This window comes from Solanum pennellii, chromosome 11 (assembly GCF_001406875.1).
Source record: "Solanum pennellii chromosome 11, SPENNV200".
NCBI lineage: Eukaryota > Viridiplantae > Streptophyta > Magnoliopsida > Solanales > Solanaceae > Solanum > Solanum pennellii.
The window spans coordinates 9013397-9033854 of record NC_028647.1 but is presented as its reverse complement, the minus strand read 5'-3'; the positions used below and the strand labels follow the sequence as shown (position 1 = coordinate 9033854).

The 20458-nt window shown below is 35.3% G+C and overlaps 1 pseudogene; it reads left to right on the top strand.

Annotated features, from left to right (window-relative positions):
- Positions 1-7423: 7423 nt before the first annotated feature.
- LOC107003621 lies at positions 7424-8890 on the top strand (annotated as a pseudogene).
- The last annotated feature ends 11568 nt before the right edge of the window (positions 8891-20458 follow it).

The following is a 20458-nucleotide window of genomic DNA, read 5'->3' as shown; positions in this document are numbered from 1 at the left end:
TCACACACATATATACTTATAATTGTAGATTGATTTTTTTTGTATTATCAAAAGGTAGAAAATATATTAGGATTGCGTATATGTAATTTATAGCACCTGGATCAATTACCCTTATTCAAAGAAGAGATTGCATAATGCTTTTCTTGAATCAACAAGGGTAGCAACTGAAGTGAATTCTTTAAGGGATTCTCGATACTGAGAGGACTCTGCAAACTCATCCGTTGAAACCAAAATTGTCTTACCCTCATAATGTATAGCCATATTTCCTCCTTGCCAGTTGTTTGAGTTATAGTTTCCAAATCATAATACCCACAATATCAATTTAGGAGAAGCCAACAAACACAAACAATACCAACAGATACATTCCAGGACTGAAAATGCAATTTGTTAATATCAAGACATACAAAATTTTATGGTATTAAGTCCACACAAAATTTGAACAAAGTTATAAATTGAAGACATATTGAACCAAGTCAACATTTTGGGTTAATAAAGCCGGATTAATTATTTATGTCAAGATTGCATGACTTAAGTCAAATCCAACTACATTGGGCTAGGTTGGGCCTCTACAAAATGCCGTAGCCACATGTTTTAAGCCCAAGGGGCTATTAGGATTAATGGAAGGCTAACTTACAACAGAAGTTTTTAGGAAGAAATTTAATAATATATGAGATGTTTAGAAGCACACCAACGTGGTCATTAAGAAATAAGAACTTTTGAAATCCCATTTTGTAAAAATGAAATATGTGCAATCAAATACAAGAAATTATATAAACATTAATTAGAAGTGTGCTGAAACTAACCTGTGACCCGTGATTCTGTTCTGTCCAAGAAGCCCGTCTACAAAAAAGATTTAAACATCAATTCAGATTATTTATTTTGGTTTTGCATTTGAGGATAATTAGGTAATGTGACACATCCACACTTGATGACTTCTTGTTATCCTTGTTGACCGTAAGAGTATACTCAAAGATTTATTTCTTCTCCTTAGTCCAAAAGAAGCATGTTTGATCAATGTTCATTTTCTTTAAGCTTTCCTTGAACATCTAAAAGAAAATGAACACCGATCGGACATACAATATTTCCTTTTGGACTAAGGAGGAGGATAAACCCTTTGAGAATACACTTTGCGACCAAGGAGGATAACAACAATCTATTGGAGGAAATGACAAAAGCACTTCCTGGAAAATTGACTAATGATATTAAGGATCATTATAATATCTTAATTAAGATATCAATGCCATCAAGTCTGTATATGTCTAATTATCCTTAAATGCAAAACCAAAGTTCAAACGCGCATGTAGAATGACTTAGAAGTGGCTTCTTGGACAGAACCAAGTCAGTTTCCAATACATTTCTTGAAGACGACATTAATAATCTGAATTGATGTTTATATCATTTCTTGTAATTGATTGCACGACTTATTACATTTTTACTAAATCGGAATTTCAAAATTCTTACTTCTCAATGACCACGTTGCAGGTTGGTGTGCGTCTGAACATCTCATATATTATTATACTTCTAGGTGGATAGAGTATATCTTCATAGATGCCACAGGTGTATCTGGTCTTCACTGCATCACCAATATAATACAAAATATTAAATCCAACTACTGAGTTCCACAATTTTTTCCGATGAAATTAATATAAAATATTAATTCCAACTTCTGAGTTCCACAGTTTTTCCCGATCCAATTAATACCAAATATTTAAGGAAGAGGTGAAAAAGGACATAAGAGAAGATTTTCCTACATGTAAGGGAAAGGTGAAAAAGGAGCATTTTTCACTAAGGCTATGGACAAAGACAATGATATTAGTTCCATTTTTTATGTTGGGAAAGCACCAACTGCTCATAGCGGAATGTCCGTCATATATGCAACACAAGGAAAAACATATAAAAAATGAAAGCTTTATAGAACCATGACAAAAAAATCTTAAAGGGAAAGACATGAAATATCTTAAGTTTTCCCTTCAAAGAACTAATCATTTCTCTAAAAACTAACTTTCCTAAATACAAAGCATGTTAAAGAAAAGTATCAAAAAACATCCGCACAACTAGCATAACTTGATGATCAAAGCACCAATTAAAGCAAACTTCTTAGTGAATCATGCTACAGTTATACGCTGTATGACCTATGGAAATAATTATTCAAAATAAATAATTATTCAACAAAAAAGGAATCACACATATATATACTTATAATTGTAGATTGATTTTTTTTGTGTTATCAAAAGGTAGAAAATATATTAGGATTGCGTATATGTAATTTGTAGCACCTGAATCAATTACCCATTTATTCAAAGAAGAGATCGCATAATGCTTTTCTTGAATCAACAAGGGTAGCAACTGAAGTGAATTCTTTAAGGGATTCTCGATACTGAGAGGACTCTGCAAACTCATCCGTTGAAACCAAAATTGTCTTACCCTCATAATGTATAGCCATATTTCCTCCTTGCCAGTTGTTTGAGTTATAGTTTCCAAATCATAATACCCAAAATATCAATTTAGGAGAAGCCAACAAACACAAACAATACCAACAGATACAATCCAGGACTGAAAATGCAATTTGTTAATGTCAAGACATGCAAAATTTTATGGTATTAAGTCCATACAATATTTGAACAAAGTTATAAATTCAAGACATATTGAACCAAGTCAACATTTTGGGTTAATAAAGCCGGATTAATTATTTATGTCAAGATTGCATGACTTAAGTCAAATCCAACTACATTGGGCTAGGTTGGGCCTCTACAAAATGACCGAGCCACATGTTTTAAGCCAAAGGGGCTATTAGGATTAATGGAAGGCTAACTTACAACGGAAGTTTTTAGGAAGACTAAATACATCTATGACATATATGAAGATGTACTCTATCCACCTAAAAATATAATAATATATGTGATGTTTTGAAGCAAACCAACGTGGTCATTGAAAAAAAAAGAAAATTTGAAATTCCATTTTGTAAAAATGTAAGTATCAAATACAAGAAATTATATAAACATCAATTCGAATTATTTATGTCGTCCTCAATAATTGTACTGAAGCAGTTTTTGTTCTATGCAAGAAGCCCATTTTTGCCATGCTACATCTACAAAAAAGATTTAAACATCAATTCAGATTATTTATTCTTGTTTTGCATTTCAGGATAATTAGGTAATGTGACACATCCAGACTTGATGACATTGATATCTTCAATTATTACATTACAATAATCCTTAATATCATCAGCCGATTTCCCTGGAAGTGCTTTTGCCGTTGTTATCCTTGTTGATCATAAGAGTATTCTCAAAAATTTAATTCTTTTCCTTAGTCCAGAAGAAGAATATTCGATTAGTGTTTATTTTCTTTGAGCTTTCCTTGAATGTCTAAAAGAAAATGAACAACGATCAGACATGCACTACTTTCTTCTGAACTAAGGAGCAGGATTAAATCTTTGGAAATACCCTTTGCGACCAAGGAGGATAACAACAATCTATTAGAGGAAATGACAAAAACACTTCCGCTAAAATCGACTGATGATATTAAGGATCACTATAATATATTAATTGAAGATATCAACGCCATCAAGTCCGTATAATCCTGAAATGCAAAACCAGAATTTAAAAGCACATGTAGAATGACTAGAAGGTGCTTCTTGGACAGAACAAGAACACAAGTCAATTTCCAGTACAGATGACGACATTAATAATCTGAATTGATGTTTATATCATTTCTTGTAATTGATTGCACGGCTTATTACATTTTTACTAAATCGGAATTCCAAAATTTCTTATTCTCAATGACCACGTTGGTGTGTGCATGAACATATCATATATTATTGTACTTCTAGGTGGATGGAGTACATCTTCATAGATGTCATAGGTGTATTTGGTCTTAACTGCATCACCAATATAATACAAAATATTAATTCCAACTTCTGAGTTCCACAGTTTTTTCCGATCCAATTAATACCAAATATTTAAGGAAGAGGTGAAAAAGGACATAACAAAAGATTTTCCTACATGTAAGGAAGAGGTGAAAAAGGAGCATTAGTCACTGAGCCCATGGACAAAGACAATGATATTAGTTCCATTTTTGATGTTGGGAAAGCAGCAACTGCTCATAGCGGAATGTCCGTTATATATGCAGCTGCAGGGGCAGCTCCTGCTTATACCTCCCTTTGCCCCCTCGGCTGAACTCCTGTTGACTTCGAAGGTATTTTTGATCTGCATGACCTGTTCACTGATCAGATGTTCTGATTTGGGGGAGGAGAAGCTGTTAATATTGATATTAGTTGCTCACAACCATATAGGTTGTTAATATCGATATTGCACTTGGTTTTTTGAAGATTTATTTGTCAATTAAATGATCAAATATGGTCCTTAATGTATGGGGTTAGACTATTTCAGTCATTTATATATACCTCGTGTTGGAAATGTGTAGAAAAAGTGGCCTTTTTCCTCCCGACACCGCCCTTATAATATCACTTTTTCATACATGAAGGACTTTCGATTACATGGTATATATGGACTAAAACGATCACTTTTCAGAATGAAATAACTAGAAAGGTTGTTAGAATCCCCCTCTTTTAGAAGGATCATCTGTTTAAACACCCCCTTCTGACATATTATGTGAACTCCCTGTCTTGTGAAAGTAATAGCCAATGTGGTTTTTAGTTGTTTCAGCAAATAGATTTCTGGTAATACATATCAGATTCACATTGAAAATAAAGCAGCAGAGTTTACAGGTAAAATATATTTCATGTAATATATATTAGAATTCACGTTGGAGACAAAACAGCAAGAGTATCTCCATGAGCATTCTTCCCCATCTTAAACAAGTAAAAGGCGTATAGCTCCCACAGGTTCTATGAGTTCAACTGAACCTATTGTTTTCGACTCAAGCTATATGTGAGCAAAAACAAAAGAAAGAAAATGTATGCATACATATAATAAGATCACAATCATTCTGTACTCATTAACCGGTTATTATTGTTTAACTTCTTTTTTTTTGAGACGGTAACAACTTGTATTCTGTTCCAAAACAAAAACCAGAACCTGCCACAACAAGTTACAGATTCCTAATTACAATTGTGGAGCGTACCAGGAAGATCTTTAATCCTATAGCAAAATTTATAAGGAACCTAAAACATCTTTAATTGATTCTAGATCTACCATTTACTCCTGTTTACACCAAAAAAGAAACAAAACTAAGCAGTTCATCTTAATCTTCTGGATGGAATTGCTCTTGTTTTAGAAGCATTTGAGATTTCTTTCTTTCCACACGGACCACCAGATGCAAGCTGGAATGATTTTCCATCTTTCTTTATGTCCGGAAATGCTTGCATTATTGCTCCATAACTTTAGAGTCTGCGTAACTTTCCTAGGCATAACCCATTTCATATCCTTCTACTTGATAAAGACATTCCACAAAATGTTGGTTATTCTACAGTGAAGGAAGTGATGGTTGATAGTCTCTACTTCTTCTTCACCACATAGAAGGCACCTAGGACTCAGTTGAATATTTCTTTTCATGTGATTTTTTTGGGTCAAAACTGTCTGCTTAGCAAGGAGCCAAGTAAAACTAGACATCTTGTAGGGGATTTTAGTTTTCCATATGAACTTCCATGGCCACCTATTCCTGTGACTGTTACAAGGATTAAGTTTTTTTTACGCTCTTCTTACACTCCATCACTTGTCTAACTTTGAAATAGCGCTTTGCTAGTTATCTCAAATCTTATCATCAACATCATCTTCAAAGGGAGTTAATGCTTTTAAGGTAATATAGAATATCGATATAGATATAGATATATAGATAAATATAAACATAAATAGATATAGACTAATTAATTTCCTCTTTTAAAAAACAATTACTCCCTCTGTTTAACTTAACTTTGATTTAGAACCACAAGATTAAAAAGTCCCAGAATGATTGAACTTTTCAAACTACTGGAGAGTTCCCAAGGATCCAACCAGGTGAAGACTATTTATGGTGGCATGGGCACAACAAAGGAAGATACAGGGTGAAGGAAGGATATAAACAAACAAGTCTTATGGAGAATCAAGATTTCAAATGGCCTTGGAAGCACATTTGGAGAGTCAAAGTGCCACAAAAAGTGGCATGCTTCACCTGGCTGCTAGCCAATGAAGCAGTTCTGACATTGGACAATGTGGCCAAGAGAGGTATATCTTTATGCAACAGATGCTCCTTATGTGGTAAGGATACAGAGACAGTAAAACACCTTTTTCTCTGTTCAACTGTGGCAGATTTTCCTTAATCTCAGTGGCATTTCCTGGAGAATGCCTAGTAAGATTGATGATACTTTTCAGTTGGGAGGAGGCTGGAGTTGAGGCTACAAACAGAGAAAGATGGAGGATAATACCTGCTTGTATATGGTGGACTATATGGAGAGAGAGAATGATAGATGTTTTGAAAATAGGGACAACAACCTGCAGGAAGTCAAGCTTAAATGTATTTTGTTGTTCTGTTTTTGGTGTACAAATGTCTACTCCAATGAGACTGAGTCAATTATAGATGGTTTAGGGTCCATCTAGTTCCTGGTTTAGCATTGGAAGGACTTTAATCTTTTCTTCTTTTTGTAAACATGGTTTTTCAGTACTACCTAAGTACTGACTGAAATACAATGTTACTAGTGTAAAAAAAAAGATAAAAAAGTCAAACTAGGTCATTCTTTTTAAACGGAGGAATTACTTGTTAATGTCAAAACTAGACAAACAAATTGAAATATTGAAGTGAATGAGTATTTGTAAGACCAAACCATTGTCTTCTTCCTCTTCCTTCAACTTTCTCAGTCTCCATTTTTGAGCTTAACCCATCTCCCAAATTACTCTTCTCTACTCCTCACCGACCAAGAGTGCACTCTTACAGACTCAAAACCCAGAACAATTCGCTTATGTTTAAGCGAATCGTGCAGACAAGGACAACCCCATCTCGCCTGCCAACTGTTCGATACAATTCCTCAACCATCAACTGTCCTTTGGAACACAATAATAATTGGGTTTATCTGTAATAACATGCCCCATGAAGCCATTTTATTCTATTCTAAATTGAAACATGTGGATTCATCCGTATGTGATCAGTATACTTATTACTCTGTTCTTAAGGCTTGCGCAGAGACCAAAGGGATTCTTGTAGGTAAAGCCGTGCATCGCCACATTTTGTTTTCTGGGATTCATACTTGTAGGATTGTTAGTAATTCTTTGTAGAATATGTACTCTGCTACTTGTCTTACATTGGATAATGGTTCTGATTGTGCTTTAGTTTAAAGGGTGTTTAGAACTATGCATCAAAGAAATGTTGTTGCGTGGATTACTATTTTTTCATGGTATGTGAAAAGGAAGAGGATTTCGGAAGCAGTGAGGTGTTTTGTTATGATGATGAGATAAGGCATTAAGCCAACTGTTAGTCTTATTAATGTTTTTCCTACTGTATCAGAAATAAGGGATGTTAGAGTTGCTGATGTTATTTATGGGTTGCTTGCGAAATTGGGTAATGCATATGTAAATGACTTGTTTTTTGTTAGTGCTGCCATTGTTATGTATGCTGAGCTTGGTTGCGTTGATTTGATGACCAGAATATTTGAGAATACTTGTGAATGAATTACTGAGATCTGGAACTCTATGATTAGCGGGTACATTTAGAACAAATTTCCTTTTAAAGCTGTTGATCTCATCTTTTAAGCTGTAGAAGCAGAGGATGCTGTTACTACTGATGATGTGACATTTGTATCTGCTCTTAGGGCAACTTCACAGTTGCAGCATTTGGAGTTTACACAGCTACATGCATGTCTGATAAAGAAATGCACGGATTCACAAGTTATTTCGCTTAATGCTATGATAGCCACATATTCTAGGTGTAACCATGTTCTACTCTTTACGGCAGAATGCTTTAGAACCAGATGTTGTTACCTTTGTAGCAGTCCTGTCTACTTGCAGCTACACCGGATTGGTTGATACAGGCCTTTAAATATTTGAGCTGATGGGTGAAAAATCTGGGATTCAGCCATCAGCAGAGCGCTATCCTTGTGTGGTTGACATGTAGGGAGAGTTGGACGGTTCGATGAAGCTCATAATTTTTCTGAACTGTTGGGTGTTGAGGGTAATGTCTTGGGAAGATGGGAATCATTCCTTGCAGCCTGCAGAGTGCATAGAAACTTTGATATGGGGAAAATTGTTTCCAGTAAGCTGCTTGAATTATAGGGGAGTGATAATTTCTGGTTATCATATTCTGCTTTCAAATATATTATGCAGAGGAAGGAAACTGGCAGTCTGTCGATAACGTCAGAAGAGGGATGCACAAAGTGGGATTGTCAAAGGAGGTTGTCTGTAGTTGGACTGATACTTCTGGATATCCGCACTGTTTTGTATCTAAAGATAGGAAGCATCCTCAGTACTACATGATATATGATGTGTTGGGATATTTAACCATCATATGAAGGATGTTGGCGCCTGGCTATAAGACTAAACTTGAACTAATAGAAGAGTGTATCTATGGGCTAGAAGATTAAAAAGCTATCACTTCTCCCACTATGTTGTTGTTCTCCCACTATTTACCTTTGTATTCATGATATTTTTGGACAGGATTTTACTAGAGCTCATATGATTGTGGTTAATCAATGACCAGCTCCTTTGAAACTCGAGGTAATTAAGTTGTGTTTTAGCTTTTTTTAGTTCAATTTTTCTTCTGAATTTGCCTTTTTACTTTGTAAAGATACTCAGATGTAGGATATTCAGCTAGTGAAATGTATGTATATTTCTTTATTAATACAGATCAGTCAAGACTATCCATTTTACCTTTTTGATGGGAAATGAGGAGTCCCATATAGCAAAAAAGGGTCTTATCCAAGATGACAACTTCTATCAAGCTGTCTGATTGACTGAAGCACATTTAAATTAGGTGACCAGTTCTTTCCTTTGAATAACTTATACTTGTCCTGCAGGTCGACTTTTAAACGTTTATACTAAAGATTTTCTTTGATATAGTGTTTGCAAGTTCATGAGTGTTTTTATATTGGAGCCAAATGGCATTAATAACACTTGTTAAGGTTGGTCCAGATAACTATTAATATGTCTGCTAAGGTTGGTTCAATTAGTGGGACATTATAGTTCATCTTTCAATAGCATGATTTCAATATATACTTTTGTTGTGTATTTTCCATATTGGCTTATCAAACCTTTAAGAAGTACTTAGGAAATCATTAAGAACCCCTAATAGCTTGGCAACCTCCTCACTTTCACAATCATTCAATGCTCTCCTAAATACTAGATTCCAACCGTCTTGACTCCAGGCTTGTTCCATAGTGTCATTGTTCTGCATACTCAATGTATATAGAAGAGGTAATAGGTTTCTCAAACTGTCTTCCTCTATCTATATTTCATTCAAGAACTCTTTCTTCCTCCCATCCCTTACACTAATACATATGTTGTTTTTGAAATGTGGCAATAGTCTTCTAATGGTCTTCCAGACACTGCACCCAAATGTGCCCATCACCACTTCAGTTGTCCAACGGTTAAATAAACCATACTTTCCTGATATAAATATCTTCTATAAGGCTCTATTTTCTATACAGAATGTCCATAGCCACTTTTGGAGTAAGCTACTGTTTTATAGACTTAGGTCCTTCAATCCTAGCCTCCTTGGTTTTTGCTAAGTGTGAGAGTGTCCCACTTCACCAAGTTGTAGCCTTCCCTTTCCTTGTTTCCTTGCCAAAGAAAAGATCTCCTGAGCCTATTTATTTTCTTCTCAATGTTCTTGGGGACTGGAAACTCATCATATAAGTAAATGATCCATCTAATACTGATTTGATGAAGGTCACCCTACCACCTAGGGACAAATACTAGCTTCTTCATCGGGCTTGTTTCCGCCCTCATCTCTCCAACACCACATTGCACACTTCCAGCTCTTTGTTCTTAGCACCCAAAGGTAGTTCCAGATATTTTAGATATCTACCTAGCAACTTAATGTCTCAACTAGCCCAAGAAAATTGTCAATTTGGTTGATATGGAGGAGATGACTGTTCAGCCAATTGACACGGAGGCTTGAAATGCTCTACTAATTAGTGAGTATAGCCCTGATGTGTCTAATTTTTGCCTCCTTTGCCTCATAGAATATAAGAGTATCATCAACATAGAATAAGTGTGTGATCTCCAGCTCCTTCCCTCTCCCAGCAAGTGCACTAAATATCTCCCACCCATTAGTCTCTGCCTTCCTGATTCAACCCCTCCATGGCTATTAAGAATAGGAATAGGGATATGGATCTCCCTGTCTAAGACCTCTCTAAGATTGGAAGAATCCTTCAGTGTTTACATTTATGAGGAGGGAAAACTTCACACTTGAAATGCAGTTATTGATCCAGCCAATCCACTTGCTACCAAACCCCATGTCCTTTAGTTTTTTTAGAAGGAAATTCCAATTAACATGGTCATAGGTTTTCTCAATTTCTAGCTTGCATAGACTCCTAGGTTCTTTCTGCCTTACCCTGTAGTTAACCATTTCATTAGCCAACAATGCTGCATCCATTATTTGCGTGCATCTTAAAAAAAGCATTTGGTGTTCATATCAACCAATTTCACTATCACTGTCTTCATTCTCTCAGTTAGCAACTTGGAGATGATTTTATAGACTACTCCTATCAAACTGATAGGTCTAAAGTCTTTAGCTCAATTGCATCAGGTTTCTTTGGGATTGAAGCAATCAGTGTAAAATTAAATGATTTCTCAAACGCACTCTTCTGATGGGAATTTTTCGTACTCAACATTCAGTCCTCTTTCAAAATATCCCAACATTTCTTGAAGAAATCCATAGTGAAGTCATCAGTGTCTGGTGCTTTGTCCTCATCATACTGGTTGATGATCAATAACACTTCCTCTTTTGGAAATGGTCTCTGTAACCATTCATTTTCTTCTATAGACTGTTGGACATCCTACAAAATCAAAAGAGGGTCTCTAGGATTCAAGTTCTAGTGTGGCTTTAATACATACCATTACTTGAGAGGGTGCTTTTTGTGATCGAAAGGTAGAAAATATATTAAGATTTCGTGTCATGTAATTACTAGTACGTGTATCAATTACCCAGTTGTTCAAAGAGGAGACTGTATATGCTTTTCTTGGATCAACAAGGGTAGTAACTGAAGTGAATTCTTTAAGGGATTGTTGATACTGAGAGGACAACGCAAACTCATTCGCTGAAACCAAAATTGTCTTACCCTCATAATTTATAGCCATATTTCCTCCTTTCAATTGTTCGAGTTATAGTTTCAACTCAAAATACCCAAAATATTAATATAGAAGAATCTAACAAACACAAATAATACCAACAGTTACAATCCAGTACTGAAAAGGCAATTTGTTAATATCAAGGCATGTAAAATTTTATGGGATTAAGCCGTTACAAAATTTGAACAAGTTATAAATTCAAGACATATTGACCCAAGTGAACATTTTGGGTTAATAAAGCCGGAATAATTATTTAAGTCAAATTACATGACTTAAGTTGGGCTAGGTTGGGCCTCTACAAAATGGTCCACCCACATGTTTTAAGCCCAAGGGTCCATTAGGATTACTTGGAGGCTACCCTAAAACCTTTCATCCATGCCTAAATAAAACAAAAAAGCTACATATTCTCTTTGGAGGCATTTTGAAAATTCTATAACATCTTGGAAGATTCTAAGATGGGATTGGACAAAGACTAGAGAGTGCTCAACTGGAACAACGACCAACAAAGACCGAGTACTTAGATAAATGGTTCTTCCCCTTCTCCTTTAAGGCTTTAGGCTAACTGTTTGGAGGTAGGAAAGAAAGACGTCCTCACCTTCTCTAGTGATAGTGAGAGCAATTTGAGTATCCCTCGTGCACCTCCTTTTGTAGATCGAATCTTAATGAGTGGAAACAAGCAACCTTACTAAAAAGGTGCTTTTGAGTATAAGGTCGACTTTCAAGCCAACCCTTGGTATAGGTTGGGCACTGAGATTTTCCTTATTAGTCTGTCGGCTTAAATTATTGGACATTGACAAACAAAAACTTTCTATAAATTAGGTCTAGTTCTAGTGATTAGTAGGAGGTTTTATTGAGTAATTATGCATATATTTTTTTCCAACTAATTAAGTTTCGAGTCCATATTTATCTTTACTTGGCTTATTAGGTTCCACATGCTTGCTTACAAGCTGCTTGTGTCAATTTAATGTGAATTATTTTCCTTCAGTTGTCACAAGGGACAAAGGGCATAACAACATCTTATTGTGGAGTTATTGTCTTTTCGGATAAGAAATAATCTTACTAAGAGTTAATGGTCAAAAAAAAAAACACATCCAAACTATCACATTTTGCGAGTTTCATAACCCAACTAATCATTGTTCGCTTTACCTACCTAAACTATCACCCTTGTTGTATTAAAACTCACCTTGGTGCTGGGTGGTTCATTTGTGAACATGCAGGGTATAGAATGGTTGTTATTATCTGAAGACAATATGTTTAAGTGAGTGATAAATAATAAAGTCATATGGTATATTTATTTTCAATTAGATGAAATACTTGTAAGCACCGTTTGACTTAGCTACAAGTTACTTATAAATATCTCCCAACTTTTATGAAGACTGTTAGAATAGGAATAAGTTTATATAATCCTATTGGAATAGGAATAGGTTTATACAATCCTATTAGAATAGGAATATGTTTATACAATCTTATTAGAACAGGTATACTAAATAGTATTCTATTTGGTAAAGGATTGTAATATAGGGTCTATAAATAGGGTCTCAATGTAATAATATAGACACAAGAACAAGTCAATAATATTCTTTTCTTATATTTCTCACATGGTATCAAAGCCTCTACGACCTTGGTAAACAATCAAAGAGCTTGCGCTGCCGGCAGGTGGCTATTATCCATATATGCCGCCCGTCCGGCTAATGATTATGTTAGCAAAAGTTGGGTCACCGTGTATTTTTTGGTGATTATTTTTTCATTCTAATTTGTGTAGCACCATGCCATCATTTCGGTGACTACTTTCTTATATCTAAATTTGTGTAGCACTGTGCCATCATTCTCGTGACTACTTTTTCATATTTAATTTTTGTAGCACCGCGTCATCATTCCGGTGACTACTTTTTTTCATATTTAATTTGTGTAGCACTGTGACATCATTCCAGTGACTACTTTTTCATAGATAATTTGTGTAGCACCGTGCCATATTTTCGGTGACTACCTTATTTTTGAATATCTGATTTGCGTAGCACCGTGCATCTCCTTTGACTACTTTTCATATTTAATTTGTATAGTTTAGTGGATTTTTCCTAACTACTTTCTCATATCTGAGTTGTGTAGCACCGTGTGTCTTTTTGGTGACTCAGATTTTATTTGCGTGGTTCCATTCGTCTTTCCAGTGACTCCTTAAATCTGATTTGTGTAGGGTTGTGCCATCATTGCAATCCTACCTATATAATTACTATTTTTCATTAGGGTCATGCCATCATTCAGACCCTACCAATATTATTTCTCTTTTTCAATGGGGTTGTTCCATCAATTCAAACTATCCTATATAATTTCTCTTCTCTAGTTGGGTCGTGACATCATTTCGACCTACCTATATAATTTTATTTCTTAGATTATAACCACTTTTAGCCATTGAATCTAATACTCCGACATATGAGCATGTTCCAGCCAATTTTTCAGTGACTTGTTTAATATCGACTCTTCTATTGATTCCAACATGATCCATATACTTTATACTAAGTTTTGAGCACTTTGTTGCTCGGGGGGAGTTTAGTAGCCTTGTATGTTGATTATGTGAGTCACCCTATGGTCTGAAGCAATCTTTGCATATTTGGTTTGGGAAGTAACATTGGAATATTATCTCTGTGTTTACTGACATTATGTGTCAAATCTAGTATTTAATGAGAAACCAAGCACATTGAGATTGACTGTCAATTTTGTGAAGTCGGATGATCAACTTGCAGATATTTAGTAGTCTTTTATGTTGATTATGTGAGTCACTCTATGGTCTAAAGAAATCTTTGCATGTTTGGTTTGGGAAGTTCAACACTGGAATTTTATCTCTGTGTTACTAACGTTATGTGTCAAATCCAGTATTTAATGAGAAACCAAGCACATTGAAATTGACGGTCAATTTTGTGAAGTCGACTGATCAGCTTGCAGATATCTTACCAAGCCCCTCATCGGTGCTTGTATTAATTACATTTGTAACAAGCTAGGTACATGAATTGTATGCACTAGCTTGAGGGGGAGTGTTAGAACAGGATTAAGTTTATATAGTCCTATTGGAATAGAATAGGTTTATACAATCCTATTAGAATAGGAATATGTTTATACAATCTTATTAGAATGGTAATAGGTATACTAAATAGTATTCTATTTGGTAAATGATTGTATTATAGGGTCTATAAATAGGGTCTCAATGAAATAATGTAGACACAACAACAAGTCAATAATATTCTTTTCTTATATTTCTCACAAAGACCAAATACACCTATGACATATATGAAAATGTAGTCTATCCACCTAGAAATATATATGAGATGTTTAGAAGCACACCGACGTGATCATTGAGAAATAAGAAATTTTGAAATTTCAGTCGTGCAATCAAATACAAGAAATGATATAAGCATCAATTCAGAAGAACCTTTTCACCATTTTACATCTAGAAATGATATATACATCAATTTAGATTATTAATTTTGGTTTTGCTTTTTAATATAATTAGGTAATGTGACATGTCCAGACTCGATGATATTGATTTCTTCAATTAATACATTCAATGATCCTTAGTATCATTAGTCGATTTTTCAGGAAGCGCTTTTGTTATTTCCTCCAATAGATTGTTGTTATCCTTGTTGATCGCAAGAGTATTCTCAATGATTTTATCCTCCTCCTTAGTCCAAAAGGAGTTATTGCATGTCCAATCAGTGTTCATTTTCTTTTCGATCTACAAGGAAAGCTCAAACATGAAAAATGTAAGCTCAAGAGGATTCAGAAAACAGACAAGTGTCAATATATGACAAAAAATTGTCATAAATATTGGGCATCTAAAGTAAGATTTTTTGTAACCCCTAACACTTAGTAATAACAATCGCAACAAGACACATTCTTTTAAATCAGTTATGGATACTAAGAAAATAATGAGTGACTAGTAAAAGGAACAAACATGAAGATACATGTGTTATACTACCCTACAAGTCTTGAGAGATATGGAGCAATTACGAAAGCATTTGCATTTTTTACCTTTTCTATCGAACGGAAGGTTTTATAACAACAAAGAAGAGTAAAAGAAGAAAACTATTTGTCTCAAGATAAGAAAAAATTATATCATTGTGTATATATATTTTTGTTCTTGCTAGTGATGCAAAAAAAAAATCTATGGCCTTGTACCACATAATGGGAAAGAAATCCTGCCAATCCAACATATGCTATCAAAAGAAAAAGAAAAAATGAATGTTGAAAATCACTCAAGAAATGATATGGAGGGACTAAATGATATGTTGAATTTCGCTCAAGAAAAGTCGTGGCTGAGAGGTTTTAGGGTATCCAGTAGAGTGGGGGCTGATCTGGAGATTACCCACTTAAAACATGAAGTCTTGTCTTCGGTGATGCTAACAAGAACCAACTCAAGATTTAAGGGTAATCTTCGTTCTTTTTTAAGCTATCTCTAGGCTTCACATCAATTGGAACAAGAGTTTCTTGTATCCAGTAAATGAAGTCCCTGAATTACCCTCTCTGGCTAGATTTTGGGCAGAAGGACAGGATATCTACCAACTACATATTTGGGGATGCCCTCGGGAGCCAAAAGCAAATCTGTAGGCATTTGGAATGGGTGATTGAAAAATGTGAAAAAAGGTTGGTGAATTGGAAGTTCCAGTACCTTTCTTTAGGAGGAAGATTAACACTCATCCATAGTGTTTTAGACTCTATGCCTACATATATGATGTCACTTTTCCCTATTCCTGATGGTGTTATTCACAGACTTGATGCTTTGAGGAGGAATATCATGTGGGAAGGAAATAGTGAAACCAAGAAATTCCACTTGGTAAAGTGGGATACTTCGATTAAGAGTAAATATGTTGTGGGGATGGGGATACGGAATTTAAAAATTCAAAATCAGTGTCTTATGATGAAGTGGCTACGGAGATTTGCTTAAGTTGTGGAAAGATGTAATACAGGCTAAATATGAACTGGAGGATCTCTGGATAACTTAAACGGTCACTAGCACTTACGGATCATGTCATTCGAGAGCCATCAGAAAACATTGGTCAAAGCTCAGAGAAAACTGCAATATTTAATTTGGGAATGGTAGGAAAGCCTCTTTTTGGGAAGATAGATGGCTAGAACAAGTATCTTTAAAAACCATGTTCTCGGATATTTTCACCCTAAACCAGCAAAGAGCCACTAAAGCAGAGATGTGGTCAAACCAAGAGTGGAATCTGAGCTTTAGAGACCTCAAAATGACTGGGAGATCCAAAGGTTGGTGGAGTTCTACAAGGTCTTAGGGTAGTTCAAAGGAACAATTGATGCACAAGATAGTTTGGGATGGCAAGATCACAATCGGGACAATTTAAATGTTTTTAGAAGAGCATACAAAAAACTTAATCCTTGTAACAGTCAGTGGAATGGGTGGCCATGGAAGTTGATATGGAAAACTAAAATCCCTACAAGGTGTCTTGTTTTTCCTGGCGCCTTGCTAAGCAGGCAGTTTTGGCCCAGGAAAATCTCATGAACAGAAATATTCAATTGAGTCGTAGATGCCTTCTATGTGGTGAAGAAGAAGTAGAGACTGTCAACCGTCACTTCCTTCACTGTAGAATAACCAACATTTTGTGGAATGTCTTTATCAAGCAAAAGGACATGAAATAGGTTATGCCTAGGAAAGTTACGCAGACTCTGAAGTTATAGAGAAGTTATGCAGGCATTTCCGGGCATAAAGAAAGATGGAAAATCATTCCGGCTTGAATTTGGTGGTTTGTGTGGGAAGAAAGAAATATCAGATGCTTCCAAAACAAGAGCAATTCCGTCCGGAAGATTAAGATGAACTGCTTAATTTTGTTTTTTTTGGTGCTCCGCAATTGTAATTAGGAATTTGTAACTTGTTGTGGCATGTTCTTGTTTTTGTTTTGGAATAGAATACAAGTTGTTACTGTCTCAAAAAAAATAAACAAACTCAGATTCCCTTGTAACACAATCTAACTTCTTAAAACTAGGGAATGTGCTAAGACAGTATATCCTAGACAAGAAATCAAAAGAAAAGTTATACAATTCTTGTTTTTCCTATTTGAGAAACTCAAATCTCTACACATTAATTTTCAACAACTAAAACATGTTAAAGAAGAGTCCCTAGAAAATGTTGACACAATTTTTCTCTCTTGAGATAGAAACAAGATGAATCTCATTATATTTAAGTAGGTCAGTATCACTTTGATACTTAGGATCTCTTCAGAATCTACACCAAAAACAATATATAAATCAACCATTTGTGATTGACTACACATTCTCTTGTGTGTCATGACCTTTATACATCATGAAATAGCAAATTATTGATCATTTGAATAGAATATTTACAGAACCAACAAACAACAACATACCAAGTGTAATCCCACAAGTGAGTCTGGGAAGGGTACGGTAGAGTGCGCGTAAACCTTACCGCAACCTTGAGAGGTAGAGATACTATTTCCGATACACACTTGGCTTAAGGAAACACATATCAAGCGGATCAGAGAAAGAGAAAATTTACAAAACCAACAACAACATCCTATTTAGTGAAATCCCACAAGTGAGGTATAGGGTGGGTAGAGTGTCTAGACCTTACCCTACCTTGGGAGGTCGAGAGGTCATTTCTGATGCTCAACTCAAGGAAAAGCATATCAAAAGAAGATCAAAAAAAGAGCTTTAAAGAACCATGACAAAAAATCTTATAGGGAAAAACATAAAAGATCTTACTTTTTCCCTTCGAAGAACTATCCATATCCCTAAAAATTAACTTTCCTAAACACAAAGCATGTTAAAGAAGAGTACCAAAAAACGTGAGCACAACTAGCTGATGATCACAAAGCACAATCTAAGCAAACTTCTGAGGGAATTTATCAACAGTTATAAGTTGTATCACCTATGAAAATAAGTATTCAATCAAAATGGAATAACACACATATATATACTTATAATTGTAGATTGATTCATTTTTAGTTGAATGTTTGTTTTCATAGTGGGGTGGGATGAGGGTAGGGTGTCTGGAGCGTTGAGATTTTTTTATCGATCAAATGATCAAAATGCTGGTTAATGTATGTGGTGGGACTATTTTAGTCTTTCATAATGAGGACCAACACAAATGAACATTCATTTCATGAAAGTGTGCTTATACTTAAGTGCTATGGCTCAAATATTACAACTCTTCTTGTCTCTTAATGTTATGAAATCGAATCCACTATATAGAGTCAACTGCTTGAGCAGTTTAGCCTTTTTGAGCAATCCTTCTCAACAATGGTAAAAATTACTCTCAGTTACACTTGAATATTACTGCTCAAATTCCATTGTCAGTGCAGAGACACTTTAGCTTTCTACCTGGTCTCCCTTATCACCATAGCATGGAACTTCTGGAATACTTGAAACACCTGATGTTTGGTTTCAAGATATAAACCAAACATATTGTCACTTCATGATAAAGAGTGGACTGATTCAAGGATAACATTAATGCTATTTGTTATTATTCCCTATTATGATCCAGTAGGAGTCAATTTTTTTCCTTTGTGAAGCTGCAACAGAAACAAACCTACCCTTATTAGTGGGTACTTGTACTAAATTTTAAATGTCAATATTCATCACAGGAAGGAGTAACTGAGCTCCGAGATGTTGAGGAAGAGGAAAGAAAGGGAACTATAGAACATTGTGTGCACATAACGCCAACCTCAAAATAGAGTCAACTGCTTCAAGGATTGAAAACAATTGATATATCTGATCACAAACCTTCAAATTCACATATATTGGAATTTTGATACTGCTCAGTAATTTAATCGTCAATGGCTAGGCTTGCTTTCATGAGAAGTAGACTGACTCAAATTCTTCATATACAACGATCTGTGAAACTATAACCATATCACATGTTGATTGCAGGTTAAGTCTCCTCTGATGACAACTCAATAGCAAAGCAGTCACAAGCACTGGAAACTCCTCAAGTAAGGCTCTATATATCTAATATATCTAAAATGTCAGCTTGGAACTTACTTCTTTGTCAAAATGACTGGAAACTTGAGACCAAGAGTACGAGTTTGATAGGAATTTGTTCAACTTACAAAGTCATGCCTAATCTAAATTATGGCAAAGCAAATCTATTTTTGAGTGCTTTAGTTGTCTTGACTCTCTTGCAACTTTCAGTTCAGGAATCAGACGTCCTGTATATTCTAGCGATACCAAATTTGGAGCATAAATCTTCCTTGTGCCACCTGAATCATCCTTAATCTTCAAGAGACTTAGGAATTGAGATGTAGAAATAAGGTGCTCGAGATTCCATCACATGTCCACATGGGGTGATATGATATATCTAAATATATCAGATTCTAACATTCAAGAACATCCAAATTGTCCGGTGAAGAACTACAATTATACAAATGTGCAAGATTGATGCTTTAACACCTTGGTTTCTTTTTGTATAGCATCACAAGAAAAGATCGCGTTGAAGTTGGTTATAAGCGAATTTCGTCATCTGAATAGCTAAACAATCATTTGGCAAAGGTAATTCTTAAATGTTTACTTCTTTTCCCTTCTATCTCTGTCTATTCTTTGTTTCGGGGCAGGGGGTGAAGGACGTAAGAGAAGATTTTCCTATAGGTAAGGAAGAGGCGAAAAAGGAGCATTAGTCACTTAGCCCATGGACGAAGACAATGATATCAGTTCTGTTGGGAAAGCACCAACTGCTCATAGCGGAATATCCGGTTATATATGCAGCTGCAGGGGCAGCTCCTGCTCATACCTCCCTTTGCCCCCTCGGCTAAACTCCCGTTGACTGTGAAGGTATTTTTGATCTGCATGACTTGTTCACTGATCAGATGTTCTGATTTGGTGGAGGCGAAGCTGTTGATATTGATATTAGTTGCTCACAACCAGATAAAAATGATTGTAAGGTTATCAATTAAATGATCAAAATGGTCCTTAATATTTGGGGTTAGACTATTTTAGTCATTTATATATAACCTCGTAATCGAAATGTATAGAAAAAGTGGCCTTTTTCCTCCCGCCACCGCCCTTTGTGTATCACTTTTTCATATATTTCGATTACACGGTATATATGGACTAAAAGGATCACTTTTCTGTTTATGTGAACTCCCTGTCTTGTGAAAGTAATAGACAATGTGGTTTTTAGTTGTTTCAGCAAATAGATTTCTGGTAATACATATCAGAATTCACATTGAAAACAAAACAGCAAAGTTCACAGGTAAAATAGACTTCACGTAATACATATCAGAATT